The sequence below is a fragment of the Pinus tabuliformis genome, chromosome J (genome assembly GCF_031772625.1).
Source record: "Pinus tabuliformis cultivar Carrire ecotype Pingquan chromosome J, CPIR1, whole genome shotgun sequence".
Classification (NCBI taxonomy): domain Eukaryota; kingdom Viridiplantae; phylum Streptophyta; class Pinopsida; order Pinales; family Pinaceae; genus Pinus; species Pinus tabuliformis.
In genome coordinates this window covers 1,079,219,052-1,079,240,133 of record NC_142295.1, presented here as the reverse complement: position 1 = coordinate 1,079,240,133, position 21,082 = coordinate 1,079,219,052, and the positions used below count along the sequence as shown (strand labels likewise).

General features: G+C 36.7%; 1 pseudogene; it reads right to left on the bottom strand.

Annotated features, from left to right (window-relative positions):
- Positions 1-1,385: 1,385 nt before the first annotated feature.
- LOC149230714 (tubulin alpha-1 chain-like) lies at positions 1,386-20,690 on the bottom strand (annotated as a pseudogene).
- Positions 20,691-21,082: the final 392 nt, after the last annotated feature.

The window sequence follows — 21,082 nt, the reverse complement described above, 5'->3', positions numbered from 1 at the left end:
CATGACTCATGCCTCTATCAAATCTCCAATCTGAAATCTAAATAAAGGTGACACAACACTTCACATGGAGCCAAGTATGATTTTAAAAATATAAAGCAACATAGTTCTAACATCACTTGAGTCCAAGCATCATAATGCAAACTACAATGCAAAGGAATGCCATTCAAATCTAGTTTCAAATGCATGATATTAGGCCTAAATACTTGATGATCTTTTGGTTAGATTTTTTTGAGAAGCCTACTAATATGGCCCAACCTCTACCCCTAAATCTGCCTCTCCCAATACCACAATCTCTTTCCCTACCACCTCCAAAATCTACAAAAAAGAAGAAGAAAAAAAATGCCAATTACATATACCATTAGTGAGTGCCAATGATTATATTAAAATACAATTTTTGGGATTTACACTCAACTCCATGAGAAAAAGTCTTTTTCTAATTGACTTCATCATCTCCCAATGGATCCTGATAACTATAGTTCAAATAACTTATATAATATCAGTTATTTCCTTGCAACCCTCCACACATTATTGATAACATATATTAGAAAACTTTTATCCATATCTAGAATGGAAACATAATTCCATCCAACAATATAAGCTTGAAGAGATACACCTACTGGAATTTTCATCCAATGGCCTTGGTGAAAGAGGGATGAAAACCATAGAGACATGTCAAGTATTTTCCAATGTGAAAATTATTGAAAAATCAATTGGAGCATTGAGAAAACTCTTTCCATTTTAATTGTATCATATTGTTTATCTTCCAATTGTCTTATGACTGAGTACTTATTTTAACCACCTTTAATTTTTATAGGCTAAATTGTATTGTGTATCTGTAATCAGGTTAAATCATAGTGGAAAATTATTGAAAAATCAATTGGAGCATTGAGAAAACTCTTTCCATTTTAATTGTATCATATTGTTTATCTTCCAATTGTCTTATGATTGAGTACTTTTTTTACCACCTTTAATTTTTATAGGCTAAATTGTAGTGTGTATCTGTAATCAGGTTAAATCGCAGTGTGTATTTCGCATTCACACACAATTGGTGTGATGGATGAACTTAGCTATCTCAGACAAGAAATTTTGCATTCATAACATAGACATGGCACTGCAAAATATAACAACAAATGAACTCTGAATTCCCATTTTACTGAACAAAATATCAATTATTAATTATCGTAGGAGCCTTTACCAACATGTATGCTCCTTAAACTCTCATAGGAAACTTAGGGCTATGACTGCTCTCTTAATCCTCATATCCCAATTTGTAGATACAATTACTTTAGATGAGAACTCTGATCAAATTTTATGAAAACACATCTTTTGTATACTAGAAATACTTAGGATTATGAATGACATGCCATTAGGACTGTAATTTAATTTCAATATACATTAAATACCTCTACTACACGGGTCAAGTTGGAAATCATACAGACGACCCTCTGGACCTTGGCAAGGCCCCCACAAGGAACCATAGTGGGAGGTTGATAGTTGATAACACACTTGAAGCTAGTGGGACACCAATCCACAAATTGAATGGCCCTCTTCGTCTTTGTGGTAGCAATTGTCGCATTCAATCCTTGGGCACAATTTCCCCTTGGTACATGAGACAACAAGCCATGTTCTTTCCATGGCGTGGATCACATTTAGTCATCATGGATGATGCCTCAAAGGCATTGCTAGTAATATTAGCCACTGATAGTTGCTCATGGTGTGCCTTCTCGGCAGAAATCACTAGGGCATATGAGGAAAACAAGACATGAATATGAGTATACGACACCAAGTTTGTATGGAATTTAGTGACATCAATGTTCAAAGCACATTCAAAACATAGGGATGCAGTTAGGGAAGATATGACCTACAATATTAAAAGTTAACCATCAAAACTCAAATAACATAAACCATTAGACGGATTGAAACTAAACCCCAACTTACCTAAGATACAAGTCTATTAAGGTTAGTGTATGTAGAATGCTCGATGTCCAAGGAATGATGAAAACTATTGTAGATGGCCTCATTATCCAACAACATGACCACATCAGTATGCTCTAGCAGTGAGTGTGTTGACAACATGTTGTTGTAGGGCTTATCTACAGATGTGGAAACATGTGGAAATGGATACACTGTGAAACCCAACTTGGACTTTTTTCCATAATCAATAAAAAGTCTCTCCAACAGAAGGGGCCCTAAACCATATCAATGTCCAGAGCACCATAAAAACATAGGGAGGCAGTCAGGGAAGATATGAACTACAATATCATAAGGTAACCATCAAAACACAAATAACAGAAGCCATTAGACATAACTTCATATGAAACTAAACCCCAACCTATATGAGATACAAGTTTATTAAGGTTAGTGTATGTAGGACACTTGATGTCTAGGGAATGATGACAAATGTCAAAGATGGCCTCATTATCCAACAACACGACCACATCAGTATGCTTTGGCAATGTGTGTGTTGACATCACATTGTTGTAGGGGTCAGATAATGCTGTGGAAACCCATTGATATGGATACACAATGAAACCCAACTTGGATTTTTTTCCATAAAAAAAAAATCCTCTCCAACAGAAGCGATCCCAGACCAAATCTAGTACAACCTCCCATAGCATGGAAGACTAGGAAACCTTCTAGGCATGTACATTTGTCCGCCAACTTCCGAATTCATCCCAAGAACATATTCACAATTTCCTTACCAACTGTTAACAAAATAAACAAAATGTCTTAATGTATTTTCAATTAAAGTGAACAATATGAAATGATGATGATGAAATGTCAAAGATGGCCTCATTATCCAACAACACGACCACATCAGTATGCTTTGGCAATGTGTGTGTTGACATCACATTGTTGTAGGGGTCAGATAATGCTGTGGAAACCCGTTGATATGGATACACAATGAAACCCAACTTGGATTTTTTTCCATAAAAAAAAAATCCTCTCCAACAGAAGCGATCCCAGACCAAATCTAGTACAACCTCCCATAGCATGGAAGACTAGGAAACCTTCTAGGCATGTACATTTGTCCGCCAACTTCCGAATTCATCCCAAGCACATATTCACAATTTCCTTACCAACTGCTAACAAAATAAACAAAATGTCTTAATGCATTTTCAATTAAAGTGAACAATATGAAATGATGATGTTGAACAAGGAGGGAATCAACTTACTAGTATAATGTCCATAAGCAAAGTTGTTGGTAGCATCTTATTTGCCATTGGTCAGTTGCTCTGGGTGAAAAAATGTTGATATAAGCTCTATAATAGACTAATATAGGTCTAAATATGAGGAATCAATTTGATGGCAGGCATTGTTTCTATCGTCTAACACCAAAAACAACGACACACGACAACATAGGTAGCATGGAAGGGGATTTATTCTCAAAGGAATGCCTTACAGAGTAATTATAAATTTATTAAAGCTTAAATAATATTATTGAGCTATTAATATTATTAATAAAATTATTAAAATTTAATATTACTTATTTAACATTAATATTTACCTAAATATTAAATTTATTATCAATAATAAAACAATTAAATTTGAGGCATAAGAGAAGTGTTAAGAAACAAAATATGAGATTTAGTATGGGTGATATCCATATCTAAGATAGTCATGAAATCCTCTAATACTTTGTGAATAACTTGAGCTTTTTGAACCATTGGAGTTGCATACACACAATGTCATCCACAAACTATTTGTGAGAAATTGGAAGGTCTTATCTGAATGACCTGATTTCCTTCACCTTCTACTTTGAAACTGCTGCCTTCAGAACTTGACCTAGTCCTTCAATTGCAAGAATGACAAGGAAGGGTGATAGGGAATCCACTTGACGGATTCCTCTTGAAGGAGAGAGTGTTCTAATGGGAGGCTGATTTAAGGGTAATCCTTCAATTGCAAGAATGGAAAGGAAGGGTGATAGGGAATCTGCTTGATGGATTCCTCTTGAAGGAGATAATGTTATATTGGGAGGCTCGTTTAAGAGCATTGAAGAATGTTGAAGATACTAACTCCTTAATCCAGAACCAAGAGGAATCTAGAATAAGTAGGACCAATTGAGCCTATTGAAAGATTTGGAGAGATCTAGGTTGATAAGTATGGACATTTTTTTGTGCTTTTAAGGAATGGATTATTCCCAAGCTAATATTATTTTATTTAAAGTGACCCCCCTCTCTCTCTCTCTCTCTTTCTATATATATATATATATATATATATATATATATATATATATATATATATATATATATATATATATATATATATATATATATAGTGGGTTGTAATGTAAACTAGTATAGATCCATTTTAACCGCAAATCTAGCAAGTGTTTAGAGTGTCTAGCAAAACTGTTGAGATGTAAACCTATTTTAGAATGCAAATATATATATATATATATATATATATGCACAATATTATCCATATTAAAATGCTTTTAAATACATCAATATAGGAATTTTAAAGTATTGTATATATGACTCATATTAAAGTTATCTATTATCAATAATATTTTTTAAATTTTACATATTAATTTTATATTAAGTGTAGAATGAATTACATATTTTTTTATTAGAATTTAATTGAATTGTTTCACTTTTCTATACTTTTAGGACATTAAAATATTTTCCTGTGGTTCATATTATTTTTTTCCTTTCTTTATTCATGAACTTGATATCGAAATATATGAGTTAATATGGATATTGAAATAATTTATTTAAATCTTATATTGAAATATTTTTTAAAAATGTAGAATTATGCAACTAACATAAAAAGATGAAGATTCTTTTTTTTTCAATTCCTTTATCTCTTTAAAGTTTATGTAAAATTATGTCACTTATCATCTACATTGAAATAATTTATTTATACTTCAAAGTGTGAGTGAAATATTTTTACTACATCTTTTGAGAATGACATTATTGATGTTTTATAATGTTTTTAATTAAAACTAACTATATAATCATTTTCCTAGTATAACTCACATTGTTTTCTATTTATAGAATATTTTATTTTTATTTTGAAAAGATAGGTGTCCAATCAAGGTTGACCATGAAAGAAACTACACATATATTGGGCTCTAGAATGCACTACTAGCGATGGGTCGGTAGTAGACACGAACATGCAGCAGAGCAACAATCGTAAGTAGCAGGTTGCGAAAGATTGGCGGTCGAGAATGATTTTTGAATTATATTTGATAAAAAAAATATCTTCTAAAGCTTCTGTAAATTTTTGATAAAAAATCTATCTTCCTCTTACTCTATTAAGTTGGTGGTGTAAATTGAACGTTAATCATATTTTGAGTACACAAAAATATATATATAATTGAAATTAATTTTATATATTATATGGTTTGTATTTATGTGTGTTAAATTTATATATAATTATTAAAATTATATAGAGTAAATTTTTAAATTAGAAAATAAAACATAGGAAAATAAGGACAAAGAATTTAAAATAAATCAAGGAAAAAGTTTTTTAAATAATATTTTTTTTAGTGTTTATAAAATGTATATTTTCTGTTTTTTTATTGAAATTTATATTTATTACGATAGAATTGGAACTCCAACTCGAATTAAAATTTGGTAACTATGTTATTTTGTAATAGGATATTTTCTGTAATATTCTCACATGCGGAAGTAAAAACTGAAATTAGTGTTGTTAGTATTTTTAATTTCAATTTTTGTAATTATGAAAATAAATAGAAAAAGAACAGTTACAATAGATAAATAATGAATTCTTTTTGTGAAATTCTGGAAATGGTTAAGAGTCATTAGAGAATAAAGATTTCAAGAGAATTTAAAGAAAGTTTGGGAAAACACTTGAGGTAGTTATTATTCATTTTCCTTTCTTTAAGCCGTGGAGATAAAAAGGGTTCCTGAGGGACGAATTGGGGCTTCGCCACCAGAGGGAGGAACCACCTGAAGATAAAGGATACATGAAAATTGCAGAAGTATTTTCAGAGTTGGTTGGACCAATTTTAATTTCTCCTTGATTTCTGAGAAGTTCCAAACTAAACTGGGGTACTGAGGTTTGGAAGCATAACCTTCACTGGTTATATCCAGTTGTGTCAAACATTTGCTAGGGGGGGATCTAGATGTAATTCCGAGTTCCATTGGAAGGGCAGACTCGTTTGATTCTAAACCCGAATTCTTAATCATTTAAGGAATATCAAATAAGTACATTACATTACTTGTTGGTTCTGATGATAGAATAAGTTTATAATAATGTGTGACATTGTGAATTCGCTTATGAAAGGAAAGTAACAATCTCAAAAGATTTCTTGTAGATTGTTTTTATATGGAAGTTAGCTAGCAGTAAAGGTTTAATGGCTGGCATAGACCAAGAGTGTGTGTCCGTGAGTATGTCGATCCTCGATGAGTTGGCACAGACCAAGAGTGTGTGTCCGTGAGTATGTCAATCCTCAATGAGCTGGCATAGACCAAGAGTGTGTGTCCGTGAGTATGTCAATCCTCAATGAAGCGAAAGCTATAGATGATGTTGCTAATGATAAATGCATAATCTGTTACTTTTGTTTTGAGAATTGGTGAACTAAAAGGTGTGTTACTCTTCTTTAAATAATTGTTGAGATAACAAGTTGGGGACTGTACTTAAGAATAGACTAGTGAATGGATTCTTGTTACCCAAGCGTAATGCTATCATAATAAAAACGAGTATAAAACATTTACACAAATATAAGCATAACTGTAGCTACTTGTGTTCATTTAGAACAATTAACAATGAGAGATTTTCCTATTGCACTATGAATCTCAAACAAACAACTATGCATTCTAGGATTTTCCTATTGCACTGTGAATCTCAAACAACAACTATGCATTCTGGATAGCAAACTCGAGTTACATTCAGGCCATAGTAAGGGAAAACACCGAACCTACCACTGGATTTACCTCATGGCCGGTCCCATTAGGACATCGAGGAGATGGACATCGAGGAGATGGTTGCTGGTGGTTGAAAGTGAAACCTCGAACATTTTCCTTAAATAAAGGAAACCATGTTATCAGGTGTAGCTGCTAACATTATAAATGAAATAATTCATAGCACACAAAAATGATATTAGCTTTAATAATACCAAATGAGTAGCAATAGAAGGATTCTATAACATTCATTCTCGCCATTCAAAGAGCAGAACACATACAAGCTTCTAGGAAATATTTCATAACTATATTGAACTCAATAAAGGCAGTTCAAATCTCATAGTCTATGAGACTGAATCCCTCAACAAGTTACACCGAGGAAACCTTGCACAGTTAACTTGGTTGACGGTTTGGCAGCAGGCCTATAATAGAAAAGAGCTAAATATGCATTCCAAAGCAATGACTCTCAAATGGAAAGGAGAATAAATCATGCTTGATATACACATATTAATCAAAATTAAATAAGTATCACATTTAAGCTGCAGGAGATAAACCCAAGGGTGAAACCCTCTTAAAAACAAAGCTTAAACCTCGGTGAAATGTCGTAAAGAACTTGACTAAGTTCTTAGCTCCATTAACGAGCTTTAGGTGAAAACTCAGAACCTCTGAGGTTCTGTTCTGAAAGGAAAACACGTTAAGAGTCCATTTCTCTTTCCGCATGTCAGGAATAACCTTTCATAAGAGCCGCAGGGGAGAAATTATGATTACCAACATGAAGATGGAGAGTCGTCCCTTTCGCACCAGTCTCGGGAACCCTGAGCGTCACCCACCACTCTGAAACCTTGTTGGCTAGCCTACAAACAGAAGGATACAAACATTAGGCTGGATATTCGCCTCTAACGCCACAAAAAATACCAAGAATTATTAAGTGATTAAGGAGTACTAGATTTTGCTACAAGCAGGGTGGCCCAACAAAGATAGGATGAGCACTAAGCATCGTGAATACCCTGTATCGAGTCATAAGCAACAAGGAAAGCTCATGATGAACCTGAAACAGTAAGGCCATACTGATGTTTCTGATGGAGAATAGAAGAACTAGGGAAGAGTCGAGCTCGTCTCTTCAGCTGGAAGGAATAATAATGAGGATGGTCCACGGCGAATTGGGTAGGAAATTACCCTAACCCTCCTATCCTGCCTCTCGACCCTTTGATTGGCTGCCTCGGGATAACAACATGGAGAAGCTGCCAAGTGGAGGTTGGATCAACACACACCAGGAGGGTGTCTCGAGGGTTCGAGAAACCATCCGTATTAAAAATAAGTGCATATAATAGTTACCATGGTTAAATCTCATAACAATTGTTAGGCAATGCAGCGTGCAAACAAAACATAGATTTGGAATCTCGGTCCGGTTCATTCCAATTAATGTTTGTACCATAATCATAATAACATATTTAAATTAATCAAATGCATAAGGTGTGATTGTACTACTTTAGTTAATTCCGCAATTATATTGAATAACCTTTATTGTAATTTGGATGAGCTAGGCAATATAAAGGAAACTTAAATGTAAATTTTTTATTTACCTTATACTTAGGTTATGTAGGTGTGACAAGTGGTATTAGAGACCTCAGGTTGCTACATTGAGGCTTGAAAGGATGATTATTGAATAAAAAAAGTAATTATGATACATGGAGGAAGAATGTTGGCACATTATGAGGCGAGGAGCAGGATTTTCCCCCTCTGGAGGGACAACCGTACATAACTCAGAGGTGTGGGTACAATTGAGTGAGCCAAATCAAAACACAAATGCTGCAGTACTGGAGATAGTCTAGTAACTACGAGCAGAGATGTTGAACTTACGAGCAGACAATGAAATATTACGGTTGGAGCAAGAAAAGATTATGAAGAGTCTGTCGGACATGCAAAATCAAAGGAATCATAATCTTAGTAAGGATGAGGAAAATAGAATAGAGTCGCATAGACAACAAGAGGAGCATCCGGAGTATGAGGGAGGGCGAACTGGACATGAATAATCTAATAACGTTTTTGATAAGAAAGGATTCAAGAGATAGAAAATTGAACTTCAAGGGGAATTTAAAAAGATCAAGCCACCAATATACAATGGAGAGGTTGAGGAAGCGAAAAATGCTTGGTTAATCAACATGAACAAACACTTTCATATCTATGAATACGACGATAATTTTAAGGCAAGTTTAGCAATATACCAGTTGCAGAGTAAGGCCACTTTGTGGTGGGAAGAAATTAGAACAGTCAGGGAAATTGATGAACAGGAAGTCACATGGGAACAATTCCAGAAGCATTTTAAAGACAAATATATGACTGAGTGATTCTATGATGATAAGGAAAAAGATTTTCATGACCTGAAAATGGGACAACAATCAATGGATGAGTTCATATCTAAGTTTACCTCCATGTTGAGATATGTTCCTTACATTCAGGAAGAGAAGGCTAAAGTCCAGTTCTTCATCAATAGTTTACCAATTTATATGAAGGAAAAGTTTGAATCCTAAGACGATGGATGAGGTGGTTCGGAAGCCTCGAATCTGCTATCAGCAGATGAAGAAGAAGGGCGAGGACACCAAAAATTGGACAAATAAGAAAGGGAAAAGAAATTTCTCAACCAGAAAGAGCATGAAAAACACTAGTACCAGATATCTAGGTCAGAAAGGATCAAGTGGACTTGTGATTAGAAATCGACAAAGTTATAGACCTCAAAGTGAAGTGAAACAGAGCGAAGCATCTAGCAATATGGAAACTAACCAGGTTCCTAAACCTCCTTTGCAATGCTGGGGTTGTGGGAAACCCCATTACTACAAAATATGTCTCCGTCGAGGGAGATCTGAAACGGTTGCAAATGTTCAAGAAGATTCTATTATGGTTGATATGGAAAGGAACATACAAGGACTAACATGGCGTTGGAGGATGAGTAGGAAGAATACCAACCATCGATGGTGGAACTGGAAGGTAAAATATCCAACCACCCTATTTCCATTCTCATAGATTTGGGTGCAAGATTAAGCTATGTTAGCCCAAGAGTAGTTGATTTATGTCGTTTGACAAGTACAAAGTTTAGGAATCCTTGGCTGTTCTAGTTAGCAACAAGAGCTAAGAGAAGAGTTAATGCAAAGGTAGGTGATTGTGTAATTGAATTGCCTGGACAACGGCTAAAAACCAGTTTTTTTGTGCTACCATTAGGTTCCTAGGATGTATTAATAGGTATGGATTGGTTGGAGCAACATTGGACCATAGTAGATTGTAAGGGGAAAATAATTAACTTCCTATTTGATAATGGTAGTAGAGTAGAAATTCAGGGTAATAGAAGAGAGGTTAAGTTGGGACCCATTACAACTCATCGATTAGGGTAAAGTATGCATAAAGGCTATCAAATTTACGCATTCCATGTAGGATTTACTAACTCTAAAGATAAGCTATATGTCTTGGACAACATACCAATTGTTCAAGAATTTAAGCATGTCTTTCCAGAGGATATTCCAGGATTACCACCCAAAAGGAATCTTGATTTTACTATAGAATTGATCCCTAGAGCTGCTCTAGTTTCCAAAGCTCCTTATAGAATGAGTGTTCTAGAGCCGATAGAGTTAAAAATGCAGCTTCAAGAACTATTGGATAAAGGTTATATTAGACCCAGCGTGTCCCCTTGGGGTCCCCGGTTTTATTTGTGAGGAAAAAGGATGGTACTATGTGGTTGTGTATAGATTATAGACAACTGAATAAATTAATCGTCAAAAGCAAGTACCCCTTACCTCGAATCGACGATCTATTTGATCAAGTAAAGGGCATTGTGGTATTCTCAAAAATTGATTTACGTCTCGTTATCACTAGATTCATATTAAGGACGAGGATATATATAAAACCACATTTAGAACGCGTTATGGTCATTATGAGTTCGTGGTTCTACCATTTGGACTCACTAATGCCCCGAAAACATTTATGAGTATGATGAATGGGATTTTCCACCCCTTTCTAGATAAATTTGTTCTTATCTTTATTGATGATATCCTAGTATATTCCAGGAGTGTGGAAGAGCTCAAAGAACACCTGTGAATAGTATTGCAGACACTAAGAGAACACCGGTTCTACGCCATGTTTAGAAATTGTGACTTTTCCAAAGATCAAATTCAGTATTTGGGACATATTATTTCTTCTGCTGGTATTGCGGTAGATCCAGAGAAGATCGAGACTATCATGAACTGGGTGGTTCCAACTAGTGTGGTGGATATACACTCATTTATGGATCTTGCTGGATATTATAGATGATTTATAAGAGGATTCTCAAAAGTAGCATATCCAATCACCTCCTTACAGAAAAAGGGAACAAGTTTTAAATGGTCGAAGGACTGTCAATAGATTTTTGAAAAGTTGAAGCATTTGCTTACCACTGCACCTGTATTAAAAATTGCAGATCCAGAGGAAGATTTTATAGTTTGTATTGATGCATGTAAAGAAGGCGTGGGCGAAGTATTAATGAAAAAAGATAAAGTGATTACTTACGAATCTCGTAAGTTAAAGGATCATGAGCAGAAATATTCTGCTTATGACTTAGAGCTAACTGTTGTTGTTCATGCCTTAAAGGTATGGCGGCACTACTTGTTGGGGAAGAGATTCTTGCTTATGACAGATCATAACAGCTTAACGAACTTCTTTAGTCAACCCACCCTGAATGCACGCTAAGGAAGGTGGACTGCATTCTTAAGTGAATTTGATTTTGAAATCAAACACCTGAAGGGAAGGGAGAACCGAATAGTAGATGCGTTGAGCAAGAAGTTGCATCATGATTACAAAATTTCATTTAGTTGAGTGAAATTTAATTTTTCTGATCAAATTAGAGAAGAAATTCAAAAAGGTCCAGAATATGAGTATCTCTGGTAGTAATCTAGAATTGTGCAACATTCTGGGAAACATAGTGAGTATAGTATTAACTGTGAGAATTTGTTGATCTTTATAGGTAAAATATATGTTCCTAACTAGTTATCAGTAAACAAGTTACATTGGATGAATTCAATAGGAGTCCTTACGCACCCCACCCCGGCTATCAAAATTGATTCTCTGCAATTAGGAAAGGCTATTACTGGCCTGGTATGAAGAAGGACATTTTGGAATACCTATCCAAGTTTTTGGAATGTCAGCAGGTTAAAACTAAGTATCAACATCTTGCTGGGTTGTTACATCCTTTTGTTGGGTTATGTTATATTCTTTCCACGACTAGCCCACATAGTCAACCAGGGGATTAGAGGGGGGCGGAGCCGCCCCTTCGTTGCGCCGATTGCGTAGTAGGGGGGTCACAGGGGGGTTTAAGGGGCGCGGGTAGCCCCCTCTACAAGCTCCAAGGCAGTGCCTCGGGAAAAAAAAATTTGGACCTTATATTAGGTTGGGCAAACCTACCTATGGTTTTGTGCATGGTTTTTGCACATGGTTTGGATGCGATGGTTTTTGGTCCATGGTTTTGGACGCGATGGTTTTCGGTCCATGGTATTGGATGCCTCGACATGTATAAATATGTATTGTAACATTGAAAGGAACATAATGAAAAATCAACATGGTAGTCTCGATTTTGGGATCCAGGGGAAAATCTCTATGTATATGTGTTTTATGTGTTATGCTCTTGCATTGTTTATTTTCTATGTTTTAGAATTCGTATGCAGGTAATTTATGTATGGAGTTAAAACCTACATTTGGTATCAGAGCTGTTTTGGCTTCAAGGGGACGCCTTTGTTGCTGAGGGGTTTCGCTCAAGCCTGTGGTAGACCATGTTCAGTGGGAGATCTGCGGGATCAATTCTAGTGGTGAAAGAAGATGGCGAGCAGTGGAAAGATAGAGATCGAGAAATTTAATGGTCAGAGTTTTGAGTTATGGAAACTCAAGATGGAGGATCTATTGGTGGATAAAAATCATTAGATCGCAGTAGATCCAAGTACTAAACCAACGGGAGTGTTCGATGAAGAATGGAAGAAGTTGGATCGGAAGGAAAAGAGCACAATACGATTGTGTGTCTCATATTCAGTATTGTTGAATGTATCAGGGAAGCTACGGCTAAGGCTTTGTGGGACAAGTTAGGGACTTTGTACCAATCTAAGTCTCTGGTGAATAAATTGTTCCTACGAAAAAAACTGTATAACTTGAGGATGAAAGATGGATACTTGGTGATAGAGCATCTGAATGCATTTAATACTGTGGTAAGTCAGTTATTATTTGTTGATATTAAAATTTTAGATGAAGATAAGTGCATCTTTTGTTGTTTTCTCTACTAGATTCATGGGATAGTCTAGTTATTGCAATAGGTAGCAATGCAACTACCCTGCAATTTGATGAAATAGTCTCATCCTTGCTAACGGAGGAGAAGAGACGGAAAAATATGAAGAATCAGAATGTTGATGCCTTGTCTGTACGAGGACGGTCCCAGAACAAAAACAAAGATAAGTCATCGAGTGGGAGATCTAAATCTCTGGGAAAACCTGTAAAGGTAGTTTGCTGGAAATGCAGAAAGGAAGGGCACTACAAAAGGGACTGTAAATCTAAAGCTCCTGACAAAGGAAAGGGATCTAATGATGCCCCTTCTGCAGAGGTGAAAACCACCTCAGATGAAGGTGGGGATGTGTACTTGGATGTAGATCATGAGGCATGGTTGTTTGACTTAGGTGCATCCTTTCACTTCACTCCCCATAGAGAGTGGTTCTGCGAGTATGAGAAATACGATGGTGGTGATGTCTTCTTAGGGGATGATAGGAAGGCTAGAATCGTTGGTTGCGGAAAATTAAAGTTGAAGTTGCAAGGTGGAAGGGTTAGAACACTTCCGGGTGTTATGCATATTCCTACATTGGCTAGAAATCTGATTTCTATAAGCATGTTTGATGATGCAAGTTTAAAAACAATGTTCGAGAAGGATACCTGCAAGATGGTTCGGGGAGCACTAGTATTGATGTGGGGAGTTCATATTGGAACTCTGTACAAGCTACAAGGTAGCACTATTTTTGATGGGTGCAACAGTTTTGTGGTTCCTGAAAGTGGAGCAGAAAATCTAGTGGTCTCTAGAGAGAAGACCATGTTGTGGCATCAAAGGCTTGGACATATTGGAGAGAAGGGCCTTCGAATACTTCATGGTAAAGGTAGGTAGAAGGTATGAGTAATAGCTCTCTGGATTTTGATTTCTATGAAAATTGTGTATATGGGAAGTAGAATCGGGTGAGTTTCCCCTCTACTGGTAAGAGGGTGAAACAAATATTAGAGCTTGTGCATAGTGATGTGTTTGGACCTATGAAGGTTCCATCACTTGGTAAGTCTATGTACTATGTATCATTTATAAATGACTTCTCAAGGAATACATGAATATATTTCCTTAATAAGAAATCTGAAGTCTTTGATCAGTTTAAAGAATTTAAGGCTCTGGTGGAAAACTAGACAGAGAAGAAGATAAAGGTGTTGAGGTCAGATAATGGTGGAGAGTTTTGCAGTAAGGAATTTGAAGAATTTTGTAAGAAGTGTGGTATAACACGACAAAATACTACTCCATACACACCTGAGAAAAATGGAGTTGCAAAAATAATGAACAAGACGTTGATGGAAAGGGCAAGAAGCATGCTCAGTGGTGTCAGGTTAGGACATGAATTCTAGGCAGAGGTGGTGGAGACAGCATATTACCTGGTCGACAGATCACCTTCATCACCATTGGAGGATAAGACTCCACAAGAGGTATGGACTGGTAAGAAACCCTATATTTCACATCTGAGGGTATTTGGATGTGATGCATATGTACATGTTCCAAAGGAGAAAAGAACCAAGTTGGATAGTAAATCTGAAAAGTGCATCTTTATTGGGTATAAGGATGGTTTAAAGGGTTATAAGCTTTGGAACCCAGTAACAAATAAGGTTGTGTACAGCCGAGATGTGGTGTTCAGAGAGGTGAAAGATTTTATTAAACATGAAGTCCAACCAAAGGAACCTGAGAAGATAGAGTTTGAGCTTAAGGAGGAAGAATCAGACTCTACAGTAGAGGAGGAATCAGAAGATGAAGAGCCACAAACTCTGGGTGTGAGAAGATCAATTCGAGAAAGAAGGTAGCCAGAAAGGTATAGTCCGTCTGCTTTTTGTTCAATTTTTTCTTTAACTGTTACTAATGACGATCCTAGAACTGTGAAGGAAGCAGTAGATTGAGAGGATGGCAAACTCTGGAAAGAGGCCATGGTTGATGAAATGGCATCTTTGCACAAAAATGAAGCTTGGGATCTGGTGGAGTTGTCAGCTGGAAGGAAACCCATTGGCAGCAAATGGGTGTTCAAGAAGAAGACAAATGCATAAGGAAAGGTGGATAAATACAAAGCTCGGTTGGTAGCAAAAGGTTATTCCTAGGTGTCGGGAATTGATTTTGGTGATATTTTTTCTCCTGTTGCCAAGGTAACTTCTATTAGATTACTTTTATCTGTTGCTGCTGCTTTTGATTTTGAGGTAGAACATATGGATGTGAAGACAACATTTCTTCACGGGGATCTGGAAGAGGAGATCTACATGAAATAACCTAAACGCTTTATGGTGAAGGGTAAGAAAGAACTAGTATGCAAGTTAAAGAAGTGTATGTATGGGTTAAATAGTCACCAAGGATGTGGTATCGAAAATTTGATACATTGATACAGGGACTTGGCTTCACCAAAAGCAAAGAATATCATTGTGTGTATTTTAAATTAATTGGTGACGTGTTATTTATCTGGCCTTGTATGTGGATGACATGTTGCTGGTTGGAAATGACAAAGAAATTATCCAGGATTTGAAGACCCAATTGTCCTCCAAATTCGACATGAAAGATCTTGGTGCTACAAACTATATTTTAGGCATGGAAATTAAAAGAGATCGGGCAAAGAAGAAGATCTGGTTAAACTAGAGGAAGTATGTCGAGAAAATATTACAGAGGTTTAATATGCACGATAGTAAACCGGCGAAGGTTCCTATTCCTGTAGGTGTAAAGTTATCTGCTGAACAGTGTCCCAAGACACAAGAAGAGGAAGAGGACATGTCTCGTGTTCCATATGCAAGTGCAATCGGTAGCCTGATGTATGTGATGGTTTGTACGAGACCAGACATTGCACATGCAGTGGGAGTATTGAGCAGGTTTATGTCAAAACAGGGAAGGAGCATTGGATAATAGTTAAGCGGGTTTTCAGGTATTTCCGTGGCACTAGTGACTATGGTTTATGCTACCAAAGAAGACCAGGATTGGACAGAGTGTTCGATATTCATGGCTTTGTTGATGCAGACTAGGATGGATATATGGATCAGAGAAGATCTACAAGTGGGTATGTGTTTAACCTATTTGGAGGTGCAGTCAGCTGGATGAGTAAGAAACAATTTGTAGTGACATTATCAACTATAGAGGCAGAATACATGGCAGCCACTCATGTAAGCAAGGAAGTAGTTTGGTTGCAGAGATTGTGTTCAAGTATGGGGTTAGTACAGGGAGTTATAAGGATAGACTGTGATAGCCAAAGTGTAATTTTCTTGGCAAAGAACCCTGCTTATCATTTAAAGACAAAGCACATTGATGTCTAGTATCACTTTGTGAGGGATATGATAGAAGACAAAAACGTGTTGCTGGTAAAGATGTACACTTTGAAGAATACTGCAGATCTACATTGACAAAATTTGTGAGCTCTAAGAAGTTCTCTTGGTGTAGAGAAACAATGGGTGTTTCAGGGCTGGATAAATGACTAAGCTCTCATGTGGACCCCTGTGGAAAGAAAACAAGAAGTGGGAGAATGTTGGGTTGTGTTATATTCTTTCCACAACTAGCCCACGTAGTCAACTGGGGGGTTAGAGGGGGGGGCAGAGCCCGCCCTTCATTGCATCGAGCGTGCAACGAGGGGGTCATAGGGGGGTGAAAGCCCCCCCTGTCCAGGGGGTTTGAGGGGGGGGGGGGGTAACCCCCCTCTGGGAAAATTTTTTTGGACCATATATTAGGTTGGGCAGACCTACCTATGGTTTTTTGCATGGTTTTCGCACATGGTTTTGGATGTGATGGTTTTCAGTCTATGGTTTTGGACACGATGGTTTTCAGTCCATGGTATTGGATGCTTCGGCATGTATAAATATGTATTGTAGCATTGAAAAGAACATAATGCAAAATCAATATGGTAGTCACGGTGTTGGGATCCAACGAAAAATCTCAGTGTATATGTGTTTTATGTGTTATTCTCTCACATTGTTTTTTTCTATGTTTTAGAATTCGTATGCAGGTAATTTCTGTACGGGGTTAAAACTTGCACCTTTACCTATTCCAGAATGGAAGTGGGACACTATAACCTTGAATTTTATATTTGGTTTTCCCCCATCAAAGAGGTAGAATGATTCAATTATGGTGGTGGTAGACAAATTTATAAAGGTAGCTCATTTTTTCCATGTCAAGTCCACCTATCAAACCACCTAGATAGTAGATATATTCATTAGGGAGATTTTTAGGTTGCATGGGATGCCTCGAGTGATAATCCCTAACTATGATGTTAAGTTCGCCTCTGCATTTTAGAAAGCATTGTTCTCAGGTTTGGGCACTCAAATTCACTTTAGTACTTCCTATCACCCCCAGGCTGATGGTCAGACTAAATGAGTTAATCAAATGGTGGAAGACATGTTGCGTATGTACGTCATGCAACAACTCGGAAAATGGGAGGAATATCTCCACTTAGTAGAGTTTTCCTACAATAACGGTTATCACGAATCGTTAAAGATGAGTCCCTTTGAAGTGCTCTATGGGAGGAAGTGTACCATCCCTGCAAATTGGAACAAACCTGAGAATAAAATAATAATATGACCAAATATGTTGGAATAAATGGAAAAAACGGTAAAAAAGGTCTGGCAAAGTTTGAAGGTTGCACAGGATAGGAAAAAGGCTTATGAAAATAAGAAGAGAACCTACCGGGAATTCCAGGTAGGAGATCATGTCTATGTGCGATTCGAACCCAAGAGAAGTACTCTCAAATGGGGAAAGTGTGCCAAATTGGCCACTCGGTTTTTTGGTCCCATCCAAATCTTACATAGGGTAGGACCGGTTGCATACCAACTTGCACTACCTAGCCACATTCGGGTGCATAATGCATTTCATGTTTCCCTTTTAAAGAAGTATGTATATGATCCTTGACTCATCATAAATTGGCAAGTTATTCAGGTAAAGGAATATTGATTATGTGTGTGTGTGTGTGTGTAGATATCTTCCATCTATTTATATATGCTTAGATATGCCAAGTTATGACAGTTGGATGATGGCAAGTCAAACTGGAAGGAGAATTCCTGGTAGAGCCCATGCACATACTCGATAAGAGAGAAGTAAAATTGCGGAGGCGAGCTATCATCCAGGTTAAGGTGAAATGGAAGCACTTTATCATGGAGGAATCCACTTGGGAGGTTAAATATTTTATGTAGGAGGCATACCCCAGACTATTTCAGGAGTAGTTGGAAGGTTAAACACTGCGAACAATGTTCCACCTAAGGGGGGTAAGATGTAACACCCCCAGATGTGGAAGTAAAAACTGAAATTACTGTTGTTAGTACTTTTTATTTTAATTTTTGTAATTATGAAAATAAATAGAAAAATAACAGCTACAATAGATTAATAATGAATTTATTTTGTGAAATTCTGGAAATGGTTAAGAGCCAAAACATAATGAAGATTCCAAGAGAATCTAAAGAAAGTTTGGGAAAATAATTGGAGGTAGTTATTATTCAATTTCCTTTCTTCTAAGTCCTGGAGATAAAAAGGGCTCTTGAGGGATGAATTGGGGATTGCCCACCAAAGGGAGGAACCACCGGAAGATAAAGGATACGTGAAAACTACAGGATTATTTCCAGAGTTGGTTGGACAAGTGGAAATTTCTCCAGTCAGATTGACTTTTGAGAAATTATGGACTGGACTAGGGTCCTGAGGTTTGGAAGCATAACCTTGACTGGTTATTTCCAGTTGTGCCAAACATTTTCTTGGGGGGGAATATGGACGTAATTTCCAGTTCCATTGGAAGGGCAGACTGGTTTCATTCTAACCCTGAATTCTTAATCATCTAAGGAATCTCAGATAAGTACATTACTAATTGGTTCTGATGATAAAATAATTTTATAATAATTTATGACATTGTGAATTCATTTATGAATGGAAAGTAACAATCTTAAAAGAGTTCTTGTAGATTGTTTTTATATGGAAGTTAGCTAGCAGTAAAGGTTTAATGGTTGGCACAAACCAACAGTGTGTGTCCTTGAGTATGTCAATCCTTGTTGAGGCCAAAGCTATAAAAAAAAATTCTAATGATAAATGCATAATATGTTACTGTTGTTTTGAGAATTTCTTAACTAAAAGGTGTGTTATTGTTTTTTAAATAATTGTTGGGATAATAGGTTGGGGACTGTACCTAAGAATAGCTTGGTGAATGGATTCTTGTTACGGTTATGAACTCTGTGAATATTGTTCTTCGATTGATTAGTAATACCCTCTAAATACAGAGAATGGTCATGCATGGAAACCCAAGCGTAATTCTATCATAGTAAAAATGAGTATAAAACATGTACACAAATATATGCATAACTGTGGGTACTTGTGTTGATATAGAATAATTAACAGTGAGAGATTTTCCTATTGCACTGTGAACCTCAAACAAACAACTCTACATTCTGGATAACGAACTCGAGTTACATTCAGGCCATAGTAAGGGAAAACAAAAAACCTACCACTGTATTTACCTCCTTGTTGTTCCCATTAGGATAGCCAGGAGACGGTTCGTGGTGGTTGAAAGTGAAACCTGAGACTTTTACTTTAAATAAAGAAACCCTGTTATGAGGTGTACGGTTCCTGGTGGTTGAAAGTGAAACCTGAGACTTTTACTTTAAATAAAGAAACCCTGTTATCAGGTGTAGTTACTAACATTGTAAATGAAATAATTCATAGCACACAAAAATGATAGTAGCTTCAATAATACCAAATGAGTAGCAATAGAGGAACCTACAACATTCATTCTCGCCATTCAAAGAGCAGAACACATACAAGCTGCCAGGAAATATTTCATAACTATATTGAACTCAATAAAGGCAATTCGAATCTATAGTTCGTGAGACTGAAACCCTTGACAACAAAGTTACACTGAGGAAATCTTGAGCAGTTAACCTGGTCAATGGTGCGGCAGTAGGCTCGTAATAGAAAAGAGCTAAATATGCAATCCAAAGCAACGACTCTCAAACGGAAAGGAGAATAAATCATGCTTGATCAAAATTAAATAAGTATCACATTTAATCCACAGTAGATAAACACGAGGGTGAAATCCTCTTAAAAAGAAAGCTAAACCACGGTGAAACATCGTAAGGAACTTGACTGAATTCTTAGCTCCATTAACGAGCTTGAGGTGTAGATCCAAAACCTCTGAGGTTCTGTTCTGAAAGGAAAATGCATCAAGAGTCCATTCCTCTTTTCGCATGTCAGGAATAACCTTTCATAAGATCTGCAGGGGAGAAATTACAATTACCAACCTGAAGATGGAGAGTCAACCCTTCCGCACCAGCCTCAGGAACCCTGAGCCTCACTCGTCGCTCCGAAACCTTGCTAGCTAGCCTGCAAACAGAAGGATACAGACACTAGGCTGTATATTCGCCTTTGGCACCACAAAAAAGACCAATAATTATTAAGTGATTAAGGATTACCAGAGTTTGTTGTAAGCAGGGTGGCCCAACGAAGGTAGGCTGAGTGCTGAGCATCATGAATACCCTGTACCGAGCGATGACCAACAAGGAAAGCTCATGATGAACCCGAAATAGTAAGGCCATATCGATGTTTCGAGTGGAGAATAGCAGAACCAGGGAAGATCGAAGCTCGTTTCTCCGGCCGGAAGGAATGAGAATGATGATGGTCCACGGCGATTCAGGTAGGCAGTTACCCTAACCCTCTTTCACTACCTCTCAACTGTCTGATGGGCTACCTCGAGATAACAACATGGAGACGTTGCCAAGTGGAGGGTATTGTATTTTAAAATTTTTAATTTAGGGTATTGTATTTTATCAAATAATTTATTAATTTAAATTAATAAAACATTAAATGCTAATTATGATTTTGGAGTATATTTCAAAATTATTTTTATTTTCTTAAGAGTTTATAGGTTAACAATCCAAGATCTAGAAGTATGTGGCACCTAGTGAAAGTCTTCCTCTTACGGACCACC